At 34.7% G+C, this 21754-nt stretch overlaps 1 pseudogene; it reads left to right on the top strand.

The window, feature by feature from the left end:
* Window positions 1-1247: 1247 nt before the first annotated feature.
* LOC101327908 (large ribosomal subunit protein uL24 pseudogene) lies at window positions 1248-1683 on the top strand (annotated as a pseudogene).
* Window positions 1684-21754: the final 20071 nt, after the last annotated feature.

Raw genomic sequence — 21754 nt, 5'->3', positions numbered from 1 at the left:
GAGCTCTTGCCAGGCAAAAGGAAGTTTTCCTCTTCCTGTTGGGCTCTGCTATTATGGTAGGGCATGAGAGCACCCCCTTGACATTTAAAATAGAAAACTGAAGAGGGAAGAGATATGGGAACATATGTATATGTATAGCTGATTCACTTTGTTATAAAGCAGAAACTAACACACCATTATAAAGCAATTATACCCCAATAAAGATGTTAAAAAAATATAAAAATAAATAAATAAACAATAAATAAATAATAAATAAATTGAATAAAATAGAAAACTGTGTTTTAATTGAGCTTACTGTTTATTAACTTTTACACCCTCTTCCCCTAGGTAGATACACAGCTTACTCTCTAACCTCCTTTAAGTCTCCACTCAAGCATTACCTGCTCAGGGCACAACCCCCTTTCCAATGCAGTTATCATCATTTGACATATATTTTGCATGTTTATTTTGTTTATTGTCTATCTTCCCCATAAGAATGCAAAATCTTGTATAAATTTAATATTTGTTAAATATTCACCACATATTCCCACCTTTTAAACCTGTGCCTGGCATAAAGACGGTGTACAACAAATATTTGATGAATGAATGAAATTATATATACATATATTTATTTTTTAAACATAAATCCTTTCACAAAAATAAATAAGCATTAGAATACCTCAAATAAATTTTAAGAAGTCTCATGTGTACAGAGTGTTACTCACGTGTTAGGCTCTGGGTAGTACTTTACAAGTGTGATGTCAGTGAATTTTCATAGCAGATCCTATGTGCAATCACATAAGACCTGTGGTCTTATGGTAATAAGACCAATTCTTATTACAACCAACTTACATGTGACATGTAATATAACTAATTTAAGAAGTGAAAAATCAGTACATGGTGAATACAGGTCCAGACCCTGACATGTCTGACTCCAGAGGCCATTCTCTTCCTAATATGTCTAAAACATGCCTCTTTAAACTTAGAAAGAAAGTTACCACCAGCAACAGCAACAAAAAAGATTAAACCAAACCTTAATTTTAAAAGGGGCAACTAAATGCCTGACTAGGATTCCAAATGTGTGAAAATTATAAATTCCAGCTTTTCAAAGGAAAAACATTGAGTAGGTCAGGCAAAAGGCTGACCAGAGATTAGAAAGGCAGAACTGCACACTCAAACAAATGAAGAGATTACAGTTAGAGAAACTTCTCTGAAAACTCCATCTTCTCTTTCTTGTTGTGGTCATTACCGAAGCAGCAACAGCCAAAATGAAGTTCAATCCCTTTGTGACTTGTGACCAGAGGAAGAACCATAAAAGCATTTCAACTCACTTTCCCACTTTCACAGGAAGATTATGTCTTTCCCTCTTTCCAAAGAGCTGAGACAGAAGTACAATGTCCAACCCATGTCCATCTGAAAGGATGATGACGTTCAGGTTGTGTGAGGACACTACAAAGGTCAGCAAATTGGCAAAGCAGTTCAAGTTTACAGGAAGAAATGTATCATCTACACTGAACGTGTGCAGCAGGAGAAGCCAGTGGCACAACTGTCCGTGTGGGCATTCAACCCAGCAAGGTGATTATCAACAGGCTAAAAGTGAACAAAGGTTGCAAAAAGATCTCTGGATGAAAAGCCAAATCTTGCCAAGTAGGAGAGGAAAAGGGCTTAAAAAGGGAAGAAACAATTGAGAAGATGTGGGAATAAAGTAACTTATATACAATACCTGCTAAAATGAAAAAAAAAAACCCAACAACTCCCTAACCCTACCAGCTGCCCCATACTCCCACTGTGCAAAAGGATGAGAAATTGTTTCAAGTTCTTGCTTGTTGATTTGCTATCAGTTTGGGCCAAAAGACTGAGATAATCAAAGACTTCCAGGAATAAAATTAGGGACCTTTTTATTAAAGTGTTCTCTTGAAGTGTTTTGGTCAATCATAAAATAGTAGAGAAGGCCTTCCTTTGCCCTTCTGCTGGCCATGTGAAGAAACATGGGCTTGTCTCTACCTCTGCTCTTCTCCAAGTCTTATTCTTTTCTCTGAAACATGCACTATGTTTGAAAACCACTATGTTTTAAAAATAATCCAGAAAAAAGACAAAGAGAGGGTAAAAGTCATAGCATACCCCAGAGACAAGGAAATGTTCTTGAGAAGCATTTGCACATAGGTACCTGAAACTTTTCAAAACCACATCAGTAAAAGAAAATGTTACATGAATGACTATTGAATATTGAAACTTAAGTATATTAGCAAATCAAATGGCCTGTGAAATAAGTGAAAACATTTTCTAACATCCCATATGGTCTCTACATAAACAGATTCTAAAAGGACATTTATATAAGTAATTCACACTTGAAACCAAAAGAAGCCCCCTATTTTTTTTAAACATCTTTATTGGAGTATAATTGCTTTCCAATGGTGTGTTAGTTTCTGCTTTATAACAAAGTGAATCAGTTATACATATGCATATGTTACCATATCTCTTCCCTCTTGGGTCTCCCTCCCTCCCACCCTCCCTATCCCACCCCTCTAGGTGGTCACAAAGCACCGAGCTGATCTCCCTGTGCTATGCGGCTGCTTCCCACTAGCTATCTATTTTACGTTTGGTAGTGTATATATGTCCATGCCACTCTCTCACTTTGTCACAGCTTACCCTTCCCCCTCCCCATATCCTCAAGTCCATTTTCTAGTAAGTCTGTGTCTTTATTCCCATCTTACCCCTAGGTTCTTCATGACTTTTTTTTTTTTTTCTTAGATTCCATATATACGTGTTAGCATACGGTTTTTATTTTTCTCTTTCTGACTTACTTCACTCTGTATGACAGACTCTAGGTCCAACCACCTCACTACAAATAACTCAATTTTGTTTCTTTCTATGGCTGAGTAATATTCCATTGTGTATATGTGCCACATCTTCTTTATCCATTCATCCGATGATGGACACTTAGGTTGCTTCCATGTCCTGGCTATTGTAAATAGAGCTGCAAAGAACATTTTGGTACATGACTCTTTTTGAATTATGGTTTTCTCAGGGTATATGCCCAGTAGTGGGATTGCTGGGTCATATGGTAGTTCTATTTGTAGTTTTTTAAGGAACCTCCATACTGTTCTCCATACTGGCTGTATCAATTTACATTCCCACCAGCAGTGCAAGAGTGTTCCCTTTTCTGCACACCCTCTCCAGCATTTATTGTTTCTAGATTTTTTGATGATGGCCATTCTGACTGGTGTGAGATGAGATCTCATTGTAGTTTTGATTTGCATGATGAGAGTATTCCAAGTGCCAGCATCTCTCAGTGCACACAGAATAGTGACTTAAGATGTCAGTTCTTCATGTTATTTGTTCTGAAGTTTCACTGGTTTTATTTTAGAAGTAATGTCTCAGAGAAAACTGAAATTTATATAAAACTTATTTAGGATTTTAAAAGCATTTTATATCTTGGCTTTATTTTTAGAGAATTTTGTAGACGAGAGGTAAAATATTGAGATTCAATCAAAGCAGAAACAAGGCAATAAAGTTGAATTTACTAGACCAAATCAGGATTTCAGTGCCAACAGGTACAAATCTACACATTCACAATCTTTGGTTCCTCTATTGCACGTCTTTTATATTCTTTGGCACACAGCCAAGTATGACTGTGTATATTTTTTCTAATATGGACAACTTGTGATGTACCTCAAATGAGAAGATTCTTCAACACACCAAATTTCATGTTATTATGGCTAGCTCAGTACTAAGACTTGGGTGACAGCTGCAGCTCTCCAGAAACTAGCACTAAAAGGTGCTAATATCCTAGCAAGCACTTTAAGAAAACCTTAAGTTGTATATATCTAATCTAAGGTTGAACATTGTATATACAAAAAAAAAAAAAGTTAGCAGGAATTCAGCAACCAGAAGTCTGTGTTTCCTAGCAAAAGACAGTTGGACAATTCCTCTAAAAGATAGCAAGCTATTACTCAAAAGTCAAACATTTGCTTCTCCATTTACTAGTGAAAATTGCATTCTGTTATCAAATAAAATAAGTGTTATTATTAAAAATTACATGCCCATCACTAAATGGTTGAGTTCACCTACATATTTGGGTTAACATATCAAACAAAGAAAACAGGCTTGGCCACAAAGTCAATGAAAGTCAAATAAAAGGCCAGACTAAACAGATGAGACACCATGCCCTGAAGATCAACAGAGGATATCATTGTTAGGTGAGGAGGGTTTAGTAACTTCAGCAAGGAGGATTTTCTGTGCCCATCACAAACTAAGCAACTCATTTAGGCTACTTAACCACAAATTCTACTGCAAGACTGATGGACAGTTAGTTGCATACAACTGGATTTTTTTCTTTGCCATATTGTATTAGAGTTAAACTCCATTGAACCTTACATGGATATCCTAGAGATATCTTTGAAATTTTTGGTAATAACAATGGTGGTAACAAATAGTAGCTTTATATTAGTTAATTTTTCAATACAAGTTATATTTACATGTAACATGTGATGACAATTATGATAACTGAGATTAAGATAATAATGGGGGCTTCCCTGGTGGTGCAGTGGTTGAGAGTCTGCCTGCCGATGCAGGGGACATGGGTTCGTGCCCCGGTCCGGGAAGATCCCACATGCCGCGGAGTGGCTGGGCCCGTGAGCCACGGCCGCTGAGCCTGCGTGTCCAGAGCCTGTGCTCCACAACGGGAGAGGCCACAACAGTGAGAGGCCCGTGTACCGCAAACCACCCCCCCCAAACAAAAAACAAAACAAAACAAAAAGATAATAATGAATTATTTGTTTGAAAACAATCCTTATTCAAGTAAATTCTTCCTAAAACGATCCTACAGCTTTTGAATACTGGCATTACCTGGTCTGGTCCAGAGTATCAGAGAGTCCATAATGTGTCCATATTTGTCATTCTTGAGATTTGTCAGAAGGAACTTCCATGCACTAAACTGAAAAGCCCAATTTCTCTTTCTCCACAGCATCCATTAGGATTCATCCAGCTAAATATTATGATTATATACCTAGAAAACTCAAGAGATTCAACCAAAAAGCTATTTAGCAAGGTAGTGGGGCACAAAATTAATACACAAAAGACAACAAATGGCATGAATATATAATGGATTCAAGTACTCATTTAAAAAAAGAAAAAAGATGAAAGGCACATTAATAAACTTAATAAGAAATGTTAAAACACTACTGGAGGGCTTCCCTGGTGGCACAGTGGTTGAGAGTCCGCCTGCCGATTCAGGGGACGCGGGTTCGTGCCCTGGTCTGGGAAGATCCCACATGCCGCGAAGCGGCTGCGCCCGTGAGCCATGGTCGCTGAGCCTGCGCGTCCGGAGCCTGTGCTCCGCAACGGGAGAGGCCAAGGCAGTGAGAGCCCCGCATACCGCGAAACAAACAAACAAACAAACAAACAAAAAAACACTACTGGAAAACATATAAGAAATTTTGTACAAAGGGAAGATGTACCTAGTTGGTAAATACCAAAAAGATGACAATTCTTTCTGAGTTAATTTATAATTTCAACATGAGCCCAATAAGAAAAATATTGACAGTGGGGTTTTTGAAACAAGGCAAAGTGATCATAAAGTTTATATGGAAAAATAATTAATCAAAAATAGGCAGAAAAACTGAGGGGAAAAAGGGGCAATGAGGACAAATTAGCACTATCAGATATTAAAACATAAAAACCTGGACACAAAAAGTGTGGTACTGGTTCATCATTAGATGAAATGACTAATAGAATATTATACAAAGTCCAGAAATAATTCCAAATGCATACCGCAATTCAATATATGAAAAATATAGCATTTCAAATCAGCGGTGAAGAGGTAAACACCTCACTAAATGATGGCAGACTACCTGTGGAGAAAAGATGTTGGATTCATACCACACACCATACTCTAGTACAACCAGGATACATTTCAAATGAATGAAAGATGTTCATATAAAATAGAGCATATAAGTATTAGAAGAAGTCACAGGAAGTTCCTTTTTAGTATTTCAGTGGAGACGGTCCTTATAACTCAAAATCTAGAATCCATGAAAGAAAATAATAAATTTAATGACATATAAAACTATAAACAAAGTCAAAAGGTAAGTTACAAACTGAGAAACTCATCACAGATAAATTCTAATCTCCCTAACATATGAAGAACTACTAGATACCAATAAAAGACCAACCATATAATAGAAAGATAGGCAGAGATATATATATATTCAAGTCATAGAAAGAAAATCTAAATGGCCTGTAAACATAAGTAGATGATCAAGTCCACTCGTAAGAAAAGAAATACATATTAAAACTACACTGATATCACTTTTCAGATTGGCAATGGTCTAAGAGCTTGATAATACATTTTATTGCTTATAGGAAAACAGGCCCTCTCATACATTAGGGAGAGTTGAAATTGGTACAACTCTGATGAAAGAAAATTTTGCAAGGTTTATTGAAACTGCATATACCCATTGACTCACAATTGCACTTCTAGGAATTTATCCTACAGATATATTTGCCCATATGTGAAATGACATTATGTGTAACATTATCCAGGCCTGTATTGCTTGAAATAAAAACTAGAAACAACTCACATGCTCATCAATAGGAGAATGGTTAAAAAGTCATTGAACATTTACAGTGTAAAGTACTGCACAGTGGCTTTAAAAAAAGTGAGGATCTCTCTAGTATTGATCATTAATATGTAGATGTATTGTTAAAGGCAAAAAAAAATAGTAATCGATAAAACAGGATACGTTGTATGCTACTTTTTAAAAAAAAGATGTATAAAGAAACTCTGCAAGAACATATAAGAAAATAATAACTGATTATGGCACTCTCTGTATGTGTGTGTGAGAGAGCTATGTAAATGGTGGACAGGGTGAGAGCAAAACTTTTCACTGTGTTCCTTTTTACATATTTTGAAAATTTTGAACTGTGTGAACATATGACATTTTAGGGTACAGGACAGGGAAAGACTGTGCCACCCCAGAGAAGCTATTCCTTTAGGGCCCTAGTCATAAGCAACCATTTGCTGCTGGGGAGAGTGAAAGGTCAGTTAAAACTATCTTCTAGCAACAGTAAATAAATGTGACTACATCAAACTAAAAAACTTTTGCGCAGCAAAAGAAACCATCAACAAAACAAAAAGGCAACCTATTGAATGGGAGAAGATAATTGCAAACAATATATCCTGTAAGGGATTGATATCCAAAATATATACAGAACTGATACAGCTCAATATCAAAAAAAAAACAAAAACAAAAAACAAAACCCAATTGAAAAATGGGCAGAGGACCTGAATAAACATTTTTCCAAAGAAGACAGACAGATGGTCAACAGGCACATGAAAAGATACTCAACATTACTAAAAATCATGGAAATACAAACGAAACCTACAATGAGATACCACTTCACACCTTCACACTGCACTCGTCAGAATGGCTATTATCAAAAAGACAACAAATAACAATTATTGGGGAGGATGTGAAGAAAAGGGAAACCTCATGCACTGTTGGTGGGAATATAAGTTAGTGTGGCCTCTATGGAAAACAGGACTGAGTTGTATTAAAAATATGACTATCATATCATCCAGCAATTCCAGCTCTTGGTATTTATCTGAAGAAAACAAAAACACTAATTCAAAAAGATATGTACTCCCATGTTCATTGCAGCATTGTTTACCATAGCCAAGATATGGAAACAACCTAAGTGTTCACCAATAGATGAATGGATAAAGAAGATGTGGTATATATACAATGGAATACTACTCAACAGTAAAAAAGAAAGAATTCATGCCATTTGCGATAACTAGGATAGACCTAGAGGGTATTATTCTAGTTGAAGTTAAGTCAGACACAGTAAGACAAATACTGTATAAAAAGAACAAAACAGAAACAGACTCATATATACAGAAAACAAACCTATGGTTGCCAGAGGAGAGGGGGCAAAGGATGGGTGAAATAGGTCAGAGGGATTAATAGGTACAAACTTCTTGTTATAAAATAAATAAGTTATGGGGATGTAATGTACAGCATAGGGAATATAGTCAATGATATTATAATAACTTTGTATGGTGACAAATGGTTACTAGACTTAACGGTGATCATTTCATGATATATAAAAATATGGAATCACTATGTTGTATACCTGAAACTAATATAATATTGTATGTCAATTATAATTCAATAAAAAAGACCAAAAACCCACCAAATCAATAAGTAAATAAATAAAACTATCTTCTTCATTGCCAGTGGACTCTTTCTGCTAAAAAGTACACTGTCAAAGCTACACTTTGGAAAGAGAACTAAGTAGAATACATTTTTTACTTATTTTTGTTCCTTTACCTAAGAGTAAGGGAATTATGCCCAAATAGAATGTGTGCTCCTTTAAATCTTTCTCTTCTTTTTAATCTTTTCTAAACATACCAAAAAAAAAAAAAAAAAACAACCCACCAAAATAGACCATTCAGTATTTTCCTTCTCTTAGTCTGCCCAGGCTGCTATAACAAAATGCCACAGACTGGGTAGCTTATAAACAACAGAAATTTATTTCTCATAGTTCTGGAGCCTGGAAGTCCGAGATCAGGGTGCCAGCCTGGCTGATCAAGGGCCCTTTCTGGGTCACAGACTTTACATTGTATCCTCACATGGTGGAAGAGGCTAAGGATATCTCTGGAACCTCTTTTATAAGAATACTAATGCCATTCATGAGGGCTCCACCCTCATGACTTAAGACCTCCCATACAGTCGACCTCCTAATACAGTCACCTTTGGGGGTTAGGATTTCCACATATGAATTTGTGGTGGACACACACATTCAGACCATAGCATTCTTCAGAACATACTTTACACCTTTTAAATCTTATTTTGTAAGGTAAAATTTTCTCTACTTTTGTTGATTGTGCCATTAATCTTGGAGACTTCTCCATTTTGTATACAGAATTTTAAAGTTTTTTTTCAAAGATCCATATGGATACATTGTTTTAGTGCAAGTCCATCAAATGAAAAGCAAACTGAATTTATGGGAGTTTCTTTGTACTTAAACCTCACCTTCTATTTGTCACCTCTGATTCCACACCCTGTTTTCAGACTAACATTTTACCAACTTTCAGGGTCATTTCTCTCTGGGCCCTAGGATATTAGCAAACCACCTAATTCAGTTCACTATGAGTCTAACAGTATGCTCTGAATTCTTTTATCTCATCAATAAAGATATTAAGGAGACTATCTTCATGACAGGTTTCCACTAAATATCATTTGATTCACTGTCATCATGTGAATCACTGGAAACACAGTGATGGCTAACTACTCTTTGTAGCTTTGTCAGATTCTCCCATTACCTAGAGGTGGTATAAACCAGACTACTTCAGCTCTTTGAAAACTTCTTCCCTCTTATTGATGAGATGCTGCAGCTGTTAATACTTCCTCATAAATAGATATCCCCAGACCCTAACCTGCCTAGATTGAAACTGATTCTATCTTTTGTCCAGAGGTTTCATTGAAGAATACATTGTAGGGTAACTATGACAACACTAGTGTGATAAAAGAAAAGCAAACTCCAATAATCTAGAATTCCCTTCAGCCATTGTTTCAAGGGAGAATTTATAAGACATTTTATGTTGCAACTTGCTTTATGTGGTAAAGATAATATAAAAGAGATATCCCTCTGTATTCAGTTTGTTTGTTTTTCTTTTTTTCCTCTTTTTTTCCTGTGTTTTAGTTTGGTTTCAGGACCAGATTTAGAATAAAAAACAGTTTGGTCATTGGGGATAATAATCTTTGAGAAAGCAATTTTAATATGATACAGTGGCCAAAAATATATTAAAAAAATAGCTGATAATTGTAGAAATTGGGTGATGGATACCTGAGAGTTCAATATAGTATTCCTCTACTTTGGTATATTTTGAACATTTTCTATAACAAAAAAATTAAAATAAGCAAAGCTTAAAGTACATTCTCAATCTCTTTTGCTGTGGTGTATCTTATCAGTTATCCTCTAAATTACCCTTGTCATCATCCCCCAAACTGGATCTATGTCCAGAGAGAGAGATTAAAGTATAATTGAGGTGAAATATACTATTACTTTACAGTATTTAATAATTTGATGAGAAAAGTAGAGAGGTAATAGCAAAGTGGTGGTAATCCCTGAATGCTGGAAACTGGGGGCCACTCAGGTAGGTCATTGATATTGTTTGTATATGTTTAGAGGAAGAAAGAGGGGAACATAGTGTGGATTACACAGGGGTGCTAGGAAGAAATAAGGTTTTAAGAAAACTCTAGGTTCAGATGGTAAAGAACATGAAAAAAGAAGGTGAAGAACAAACTCAGGAAGGGCTGATAATGAAAAGCTGAGCTCAGGCAATCTCTGCATATTACCACACATCCAGAATAAAGGAAGGAAGCCTGATCACGGGATTTCTGTGGGTTTGATCTCAGTGACCCTGGACAGACTGAACATTCAGATGCCTACAAGAACTTCAGCTTTAGCCTGAAACTGATCCAGGCAGAAAAGGACCCTGCACTTTCAATGATATGGTTTTTCAAAAAGGTTTATCTGCCCTCAGCTTGAGAATGGGGGTAGACGGAACTAGAAAGAAAAGGCAGTGATTTCAAGGGTTTGGACTCAAGGAGAGAGCAGAAAATGAAAGAACTGAGATTGCTTAAGAGAGATGGCTTACTGTTTTCAGGCTGTACTGAGCTAATGAAGCAATATCTTAACCAGTAACTTACTTCATCTATCTATAGTTTTTTCCTAAACTTGTCCAAAAGGATGCTAATATCAGACATGGAACTGAACAGATTGTATATACTGTATTTTGGTAGATATAATGGGAAAGGTATGCTCCAGAGAGAGAAAAGGGTATCAGGCTGTAGAGAGATATTTGGAGGAGAAATCTGTCCCCTCCTTGCATTTTTAAGTGATTGAGAAGGTAAGTTTTTTGCTCAAAATGAGGGGCAGAGAAAATCCAGCTAAAGTTGATTTCTGTTTGGGATCTGAGAGTGGCATTTCATCAGCCATTTGGAACTTAATTGCCAAAGCATAAATAAATTTCTATAGCCCCTTATTCTCTTTATAAATAGCACTTTCTCACTTGTGTGCTATTGTTCATTTGCCTGAAAAGCAAATTAAGGTTTTCTAGTAGCTATCCACAAATGCATAGCAGCTTTGTAAGTCCTGCTTTATTTATTATTCTCATTTGTGATTTCAGAATTTATGTTGAGAATATACTTATTAAACTAGCCAAAGATGCAAAGTTAGCTGGCATGCCTATTACTTAAGAAAACATGGTTAAATTCTAAGTCATCTTCACAAATCTAATGACCTTTAATGGGGACAAATGCAGATTAAATAACCTAAATAAGAGAAATAGATGTTAGAAATTTACATAAACAGGCAGAATATTATCTGGTAATCATGATATAACTGAAACAATAAAAATAATAACAAAACCTTTATATTGATCACTGACCAGGTCTTAAACAGAGTACTGTTTTCTAGAATAAAACTTCATAGCATAGATAGAATGACAAAACTTCATAGCATAGATAGAATGACAATTACTTCTCCCTTTCTTCCTGACAGGGAGAAGTTCAACCAATATATGAATGTTTAGTAAATGACAGGAGGAAAGCCTAAATGAAGTAGGGAAAAGGTCATTAATGTGAGGATAGGTCTTAATATTCCTCAAATATCTAGAAAGGAATCATAGATTGTGATCAATCATTCTATGTTTGAGTAGAAGGCTGAAAAAGAGCAGGCTGCAGAAACAGAGAGTATAATCATGGGACAACTTCCTTATGGTAAAAAGTATGTGATATTTTAATGAATTAGCATTGTGAAATCTCATCATAAGGTATGTTTAAGCTGAATGACAAATACCCTTGTATCTCACAGAGAGACTTAAAAGAGGAGGTTTAAAATTCTGTCTATTCCTAGAATCCTAGGATTACCTAAAGAATCAAGGATTAATATCATCTTTTAAGAATGATTTAATAGAGAATTCTAAAACCGTGGGCACCAATCTAATATTGATAAGTTGGTGACTATCAATATTCTAAAAAAAAATGTAAGTATGGTAAAGAAGCATAATCATCTAATAATAATACATGAAAAGTATCCATTTTTACTCTGCTATTCACAAATTCTGACTCTACAACTGAGTCTACTCAAGGGAAAATATAACATTTGACCTCCAACTTCAAGAGTTGTACAGATGATAAGATATGTGAAAGCAGTTTAAGAACTATAGAGCATTGCAGACATATAGGCTTCTGTTATTAGTATAAACAATAGTATTAAAAAGAAATCATTCCTATATCTCAGTGGCACATATATGAATCTCTTAACTCTGAATATGAAACCTTTTACTCTTTGCATAAAACTCTGCAAGGGAATCTATATCTAAGAATTAAAGAAGGGCCTGAGGTTAACCATTTACTTTTATTTACTTTTTAAGTTTTTATGAGAGTATAAATTCATACAGTAAAGTTCACAAAGTGCATTGCTCAAAGAATTTTAGTAAATGAATACACCCATATAACCACCATCCAAGTCAAGATAATAAAGAACAATACGAACATCCTAGGATATTTCCTCATGCCTCATTCCAGTTGACTATCCCAAAGATAACCACTATTCTGAATTTAATCACTATAGACTTATTTTAACTGTTTTGGAAGTTCATATAAATGAAATCATATGGTATGTACTCTTTGTGTCTGGCTTCTTTGGCTCAACCTTATTTCTGTGAGAGTCATAGTTGTGGTTGTATGAAGCAGTTGTTCATTATTTTGATTGCTGTATATTTTCACTTTAAGAATACAGAAGCACTTTTGGAATGGCACTCTGAAAATCTCCTGTCCTATAAAAGCAATGAGAACACTATTAAAAATTGTCAAAATCAAATTCTTCAGACATCTGGGAATAAACCAAAGATTTACAGCAATCTGAAGAACATTTATTCAAGAAAAACAATTGAATTTTGACAAAACAGTGAGCTTTGTGACATTTTAACTTGCCCTATTTTGATTGCCCTCTCCCCAGATCCATGGTAGCCTTGAAAATAAGCAGCTTCACACCATAGTAGCTGTGAAAAGCACCCTAGTAGACACTGAAGAGGGCAGAATGGATTTGGAACTCCCCAAAGTCCTCAGTCAATTGTCATTATTCGACCTGTCTGGAAGCTTCCTGGAAAAGCCCCATTCATGAGGCTTGTCTTTATTTTGACTAACCCAGAGTTTGCTTGGTGAGGAGAGCTCTATCCCCAGGGCACTGTCAAAAACATTCAGCAGCAATTGTTTAACATCATAGCTGTTTAAAACAGAGATACCGTTTGAGAAAAATAAGTGGCTTGCCAAAAAATGTAAAAGGGAACTCTGGACAATAGATGTCCATAGTGGGCTTTGGAAAGCTCCAACATATTCCTGGGTATCTAGGAGGCCACATGCACGTGCACGACTGTGTGCATGCCCCAGAAAGACCAGGGAAGGCCCTATTCTCTCACCTCTAGCACAACCAGAGGCTCTGTGCACATAGGAAATGAAGGCTAAGGCAGACATAAAATGCCAGAGCACTGAAGTCATGCCCCAACACAGACACACACAGATCCTCTTAGAAAAATCTTGGACATATTGTCTCAACACGCTGAAAGAGATTAACTTGGGAATGATAACAACAACAAACACCAACAACAATAAACCCTGGAAGGAGGGGATTTTAATTTATGAAGTTAGCACATTATATTATATAAAACTCCAGTTTTCAACAACAGCAAAACAAATTACAAGACTTGCTAGGACAGGAAAGTATGGCCAATACACAGGGGAAAAAAGCAGTTAATGGAAACTACCTCTGAGGAATCTCAGATGTAAATCTTACTAGGCAAAGAATTTAAATCAGCTACCGTAAACATGTTTAAAGAATGAAAGGAAATCATAGCTAAAGAATTAAAGTATGAGAAAGATGGCTCATCAAATAGAGAATTTCACAAAAAGATAGAAATTACATATGTGTGTGTGTGTGTGTGTATATATATATATATATATATATATATATATATATATATGCCAATTAGAAAATTTGGAATTGAAAAATACAATAAACAAAATGAAAATTTCACCAAAGGGGCTCAAGGTCAGATTTGAACTGACAGAATAAGAATGGGCAAACTTGAAGATAGGTCAAATAGAAATTGTCCTGTCTGAGAAACAGAAATTTTTTTCTTAATGAAGAAAAACGGACAGAGCCTCAGAGATCTGTGGAACACTGTCAATAATACCAACATATGCATAATAGGAGTCTCAGAAGAAGAGAGAAAGAGATACAAAAAATATTTAAAGAAACAATGACCAAACCTTTTCCAAATTTGATACAAAATATTAATCTATAGGTCCAGGAAGCTCAACAAACCCAAAGTGTGTTAAACATAAAGAGATTAACCCCTTTACACAGACAAATCATATTGTCAAACTGTCAAAAAACAAAGATTAAAAATGTATTTTTGTTTGTAATGCTTTTATTTCCCTGTATGAATTAAAAGATATACACATAAATTATAAAACCACATTGATGGACTTAATATATACAAATATAATTTGTATGACAATAATAGCACAAAAGTTGGGGTGGGAAAATGAGCTATAGTGGAGCAAAATTTTTATACATTATTGAAATTAAGTTGGTAATAATCTGAAGTAGATTGTTTTAAGTTAGTATGCTAATTGTAATTCCCAGGGAAACCACTAAAAAAAAACCCTCAAAATAATGTAATAGAATAAACAACAAGGGAATTAAAGTAGTACACTAGGAAATATCTAACAAAAAAGAATACAGAAAGGGAAAAAAGGCATAAGACATAGAACACAAAAAACAAACAGGTAAATGAAATCCTACCTTACCAGTAATTACATTACATGTGAATGAATTAAGCATTTGAATCAAGACAGATATCAGCAAAATGAATTTTTAAAAAATGATCCAACTATATGCTGTCTATAAAAGACACATGTGTGATTCAAAGAATTAAAAGGTTGAAAGTAAAAGAATAGGAAAAAAATCTCTTTGGTTACTGTAACCAAAGAGACCTAGTAACCAAAAGAGACCTAGAGTGGCTATACTAATATCCAACAAAGTAGATTTTAAGACAAAAACAGTTACTAGAGACAAAGAAGGGCATTTTATAATAATAAATGAGTCAATCCCTCAGAATGGCATAACAACTTTAAATATATATGCACCTCACAGCAGAGCTCCAAAATACATGAAGAAAAAACTTGTGGAATTCAAGAAAGAAACAGACAATTCAAAAACAACAGTTCGACAGAAGTAGAGTTGCAGATGTAGAAAACAAACTTATGGTTACCAGAGGATGGGGGGAGGGGTAAATTGGGAGATTGGGATTGACATATACACACTACTATATATAAAACAGATAACTAATAAGAACCTGCTGTATAGCACAGGGAACTCTACTCAATACTCTGTAATGGCCTATATGGGAAAAGAATCTTAAAAAAAAAAAAAAAAAAAGAGTGGATGTTTGTGACTGATTCACTTTGGTCTATGCCTGAAACTGGCACAGCATTGTAAATCAACGATGCTCCAATAAAAAATTAAAAAAAAAAAAAATAGTTTGAGACAGCGATATCCTACTTTCAATAATGGAGAGAGAAGATCAACAAGAAAATTGAAAAGTGCATGACAGTATAAGACAACTAGGCCTAAAATACATCTATAGAACACTCCACCCAACAACAGCAGAATTCACATTCTTCTCAAGTGCACGTGGAATAATTCTCTAGGATAGACCATATGTTAGGCCATAAAAGAAGCCACAATAAATTTAAAATGATTGAAATCATACAATATGTGTCCTTTGGCCACAATGTAATAATATTAAAAATCAATAACAAGGAAATTTGAGAAGCTCATAAATATGTGAAAATTGAACAACACACTCCTAAATAATAAATGGATCAAAAAATCACAAGGAAGATTAGAATATACTTTGAGATGAATGAAAATGAAAACACAACATGCTAAAACTTATGGCATACAGTGAAAGAAGTGCTCAGAGAAAAATGTACAGTTATAAATGCCTAGATTAAAAAAGAAGAAATATCTCAAATAGCCAAAACTTCCACCTTAAGAAACTAGAAAAAGAAGAGCAAACTAAATCCAAAACAAACAGGAAGGAAAAACAAAAATTAGAGAGGAAATAAATAAAGTAGGGAAAAAAATAAAGAAAAAACAACAAACTAAAGATCGATTATTTGAAAATATCAAAAAATTGGCAATCCTTTAGCTAGATTGATCAAAAAAAAAAGAGAAAAAGAACTGAGAAAGAAGACTCAAATTACTAAAATTAGAAATGAAAAATGGGCCATTTGTACCAATCTTACAGAAATAGGAAAGATTATAATGGAATACTATGAACACCGTATGTCAACAAATTAGACAACCAAGCTGAAATGAGCAAAGTATTAATACTAGAAAGACACAAACTACTGAAACATTTTTTATCTGTAATATCATTATTTACATATTTAAGACTTTATTATTATGTAAGTTATATTAAAATTTAAGTTTGTAATCTTGTTGATCCCTTTATCATTATGAAGCACTCATTTTTTTCTCTAGTAATACTTTTTGCCCTATAGTTTCTTTGCCTGGTATAAGTATAACTACATTGTTTTCTTTTGGTTATTATTTCATATTATATTTTTCATAACTATTACTTTATACATTTAAGAGTCCTTATATTTCAGGTGTATCTCATAAGGTGCATACAGTTGATTATTGTTTTTCTGTCCACTTTGACCATCTTTTTCATTTAATTGGAGTATTAATCCAACTAAGTGTAATTATTGCTGTATTTGGATTTAAATCTACCTTCTTACTCTATGTTTCCTATTATACCATCTTCTTTTAGATTAATCAAGTGTTTATTATTCCATTTGCCACATCTATTAGATTATTAGTTATATATTTGTTATTTTGTTGGTTATCATAAATAAGAGATTCCAACATTCATCCTTTGCTTGTTACAGTATACCTTAAATTAGTACATTTACACTTCTCAGATAACACTTCTAGTGTTGTCATCTATTTTAATCCTGCATATATATATATATATATATATTTTTTTTTTTTGTGGTACGCAGGCCTCTCACTGTTGTGGCCTCTCCGTTGCAGAGCACAGGCTCTGGACGTGCAGGCTCAGCAGCCATGTCTCACGGGCCCAGCTGCTCTGCGGCATGTGGGATCTTCCCGGACCGGGGCACGAACCCGTGTCCCCTCCATCGGCAGGCGGACTCTCAACCACTGTGCCACCAGGGAAGCCCCTGCATATATTTTAAATCCTATAATGCATTACTACTATTATTTGTATAGATTTACTAATTTACCCTTTCCTGTGTTCTTAATTTTTTTCCTGCAGTTCCATGTGTAAACCTGAAAAAAATTCCTTTAGTGTTTTTTTTTACTATAAATCTGTTAGCAGCAAATTCTCTCTGCTTTTGTTTGTCTGAAAGTGTATTTATTTCACATTCTTTTCTGATGGATATTTTGTGAGCATAGAATTTTGGGTTGGGAATTATGTTCTTTCAGAACTTTAAAGATGACATTCCATTGTCTTCTGGATTCCATAGTTTGTATCAAAAAGTCAGACTTAAATCTTATTTTTGCTCCTTTGAAAGTAATGTATACATATATTTTTTCTCTGACTACTTTCAACATTTATTTTTATCATTGTTTTTCAGATGTTTGATTATGATGCTCTGGGTATAGCTTCCTTGTATTTCTTCTGTGGTGTTGTGGAGCTTCTTGAATTTATGACTTCCTGTCTTTCATCAGTTTTCTAAAAGTAGTTGCCAATAGTATTTGAAATGTTGCTTTTGTTCAATTCATGCAATTCTATCCTTCTGGGACTCCAAGTACAGGTATATCAGACTTTTAAACTCTTCCACATAGCTCTTATTCTCCTGTATTTTCTACCTCTTTCAATCTCTATATTTAAATTTGAATATTTTTGACAGTCTTCTCTCTTAGTTCACTGTCCTTCTTTCTCATGTGCCTAATCCATTAAAAACTCATCTTTCAATTTGTTTTAGTTCTTGTAATTTCTGGTTCTAGCATTTCCATTTGGTCCTCTTTTTTATATACTTGGTAATTTTTAAATTGTATGCTGAACATTGTGTGTAAAAAAGTTGCAGACACTACATAAAGTCATCTTTTTCCAGAAAGGATTTAATATGCCCCAGTCATGTAATGGATGGACTTATTACATTACTCCAGTGGATGCTGGATTTCAGACTTTTAGCATCATCAATTTCCAGTTTGTTCTAACTCTTAAAGCATAGCCTTTAATTTTTAAGGAGTAGACTTCTTGGGTTCTCTTATGAAATCCCGAGGTGTTTACTTGGGCTCTTGTACCCTGATGGTCTCTAAACTTTCATCTTTGTCTCCCAAGGTCTCCAAGACTGCCAAAAATCTCTGCTCACTCTTTAACCTCCAAGCTGTTCCTTTACACTTAGTTTCTCTGCATTTTACCCTGCACGGTTTAAGAGTCAGCACACACCATAAGGGGAAATCACACAGAAGTCTGGGCTTCCTCCTCTGTAATTTTTTCAACTTCTGGATCTTAGTCTTTCATATCCTAATCAACCTGTTACACTCACGCTTGAACATCTGTCTCCCTACTCCAGTGAGACTGCTATAAGCCCAGGTTGACACTTTCTTAGCCTGTATTACCCATACCATGAATCTGCAAATATATAAGTGAACATTTGAGGTGAATGTGGAGCTCAATTTATTATAGTTTTCTCCTCTCTGGGATCTTGGTCCCTCCAGTGCTGGCTTCCTTAGTTCCTGTCTAGTGACTTCAAACAATTGTTGTATATACTTTCAAATAGTTCTTCTCAATAGGAGAGTTAAAGTAGTATAAGCTATTCTATCATAGCCAGAAGTGGAAGTTGAACCATTTACTTTCAATTTGCAATTTTCCTTAATCTCTACTTTCAACATAGTCTTCTTATTTGTGGTTTTGAAACTGCAGAGTTAAAATTGAGTCAGAAAAATCATGTACCTGGGTGGACTTGAAGTAAGAAAAATGAGTCAGGAAAGCATCTATTCAAATATTAAATAAACTTTGTACAGTTGCTTTTTTTCTATGATTAGCCTAAATCACAAAGGGAAAATGGATTCCTGAATTATGTAGGTTTTTATCTAATATTGAAGATTCACTGTTCTGTGTATCCCAGGTCTAATGTCAGTGTTGAAAGATAAAATCAAAACATGTTTTTGGTTTTACAAGTACAAAATTTAGTGCCTTTTAATGACATATATTTTGCACTACTTTTTGAATATATAACATATATTTCCTCCTCACAAAAAGATGAGATTGACAGTTTGGTGGGTAATTTTTTTTTTTTTTTTTTTAAGTGAGAGAAGTATGTCTCTCTACTATGTAGCATAGGTCTTCTGGATGGAACATGCTCCACTTAGAGCTCTGTTTCCTGCTTGGAAGGACAATTAATATGCTTACTACTTGAGAAACGCATGGCTCATTGGACTAAGCTTTGAGTCAGTAGTTGGGAGTTATAATCCTACTTCTGCTACTGATTCAATTTGTGCCCCTGGGCAAGCCATTTAACATTTGTATTTGTTCACCTGAAAAATGGGATAAAATTATCACTTATTTGCTAGAGTAGCTAGTAATAACAGATTTGGAATATGAAGAAGTGCATATATTTTGACCAGTTAAGATTACTACAAACATTCCTACAATTAAGTTTCCCCTAAAGCCTCAGTACTGCTTTGATTAAAATTCTTCTGATTTAAGTTAAAATGAAGCACAATAAAGTGAAGTTAAGTGTTTTGCCTAATTTGCATGCTTAAACAGGTAGGAAAATCCAGAGTAGTTTAGCCTGAGAAAACAAATTATTTTTAAAATAGAGAGGAAAATAATCTTTCTTCCCCCCACTGTTTTTTTTTAATTGTAAGAAGTATTATATATTATACACATGTACTATTCTCTACTGCCAAATTGCAAAAATTCACATTTACGCACAATAATAACAATAAACTCACATCTATCCTTTTCCTTTTCTTATTTATAATTCTTCAGAAATAGAGTTTTAATAATAATTATTCTTAAATTTTATGATAATTTTATCTCAGCATGGATTGTTTTAAATGCTCTAACCATATTATAAAAGGGAAATGATCAGATTACTCCTTTGCCTGGTGCTTTATCTTACTTTGCAGAGTCTATGCTTCTGATAAAAATATGAAAATTGATTTTTTTGTATATAGAGAAATTTAAAATATACTTGTACTTTGGAAAGGTGCCATTGAAACGGAGGCCTTAAAAAGAATGCTTTTAAATATTTAATAAATTATCCTCAATTTATTTCATAAATTTGAATTTAATATAAAATAGAAGACAATAAATTGTCTCTCTTTACCATGTGCCTCCTTTTAACTGCTTCTAATATATTTGTAGTTTTTCTGAGACTCAGTTTTTTTCTCTTATTATGAAATGGTAATAATATTATCAAGGCAACCTGCTTCATAAAGTTGTAATGAAAATTAAGTAAGAATGTGTATGAAAACACATTAAAAACCATTGATCTTGTTAGAGACAATGTTGAAGAATGCTGTCATCGAACAGCCTTCACGTAACATTCCTGAATTCTTGAAGTCTTAATTTTTACTTTCCAGCCTAATCTTTGTCACCATTCTGGGTGGTTTCAATATCCTTGCAAATGACCCATCCAGCTCCCTGGAGGTTTTGATATCCAATTTTTTCATCTCTTCATTGCCAGGGACCATTTTTTTCTATCACTGCAGTGGTAAATCCCTGGCCACTGTCGTCACCAGATATGACTCCCCTCCATACATTGAATTCTATTCTTAGATTATCTCTCCTATCCTTCTCGCTCACTTGCTTAAATATCTGCCCGGAAGCAAGGATTCCTCTGAATGGTGTCAGCCTTCTAATCCATTACACGTATCACTTCTTTCTATCCACAACAGCCTCTTCTATGCTATACTTTCTTCTTATAAGACTCAAATTCCATTATTCATTGTCCCAATGACTCCCATACAACTCCCATAACTTCCTTGTTCCTTTCTTCCTCAAATCCAACCATTGAAGAACTCATTCATCTGCCTTCTCTGTGGTGCCAATAACTGTGTGTTCTGGGAAATAACCACACACAGCTGGGCAGACTGGAGTCATGATAAACATGATCTCCAACCTCAAATGGGTGCTCAAGTCTGGCAATTCTACTATAATGCTTCTGTCTCCAACCTCAATCAGGACTATTTTTAACTTTTTATCATGTCCCTTCTACTTTAAGCTGAAAACCTTGCTTTATATTTCAGGGAATTTAGAGTTCTCAGCCGAGACTATCATCACCCTCCAGTGTCAAGTTGTACAAACTCACCGGCTTCTGCTTGCCCTTTCTTCTTCCTGCCTGCCTCAATATGGCTTCTGCTGAAACTACTGTCAAGGAGAGCAGTTCTCTCCATGATGCCACATGCAGTGGACCCTTATATTTTTACTCTTCAATTTACTTATGTCTCTATAGATTTCAATACTGTTCCTATTTCCCTTTTACAAAACACTTTCATGTATGACATCTGCCTCTCTCTTGGTTTTTATCTCATCTCTTTGGCTTTTTCATTACTTTTTCATCCCCTTTCCTGGCTTTTAATCCTCTACTCACTAAATTTCTTTTCTCTGTCCACTCTTTATTTAGATACTCTAATTCATTTCCATGGC

This window comes from Tursiops truncatus, chromosome 7, assembly GCF_011762595.2.
Source record: "Tursiops truncatus isolate mTurTru1 chromosome 7, mTurTru1.mat.Y, whole genome shotgun sequence".
Lineage (NCBI taxonomy): Eukaryota > Metazoa > Chordata > Mammalia > Artiodactyla > Delphinidae > Tursiops > Tursiops truncatus.
This window is presented reverse-complemented; position numbering and strand designations above follow the sequence as displayed.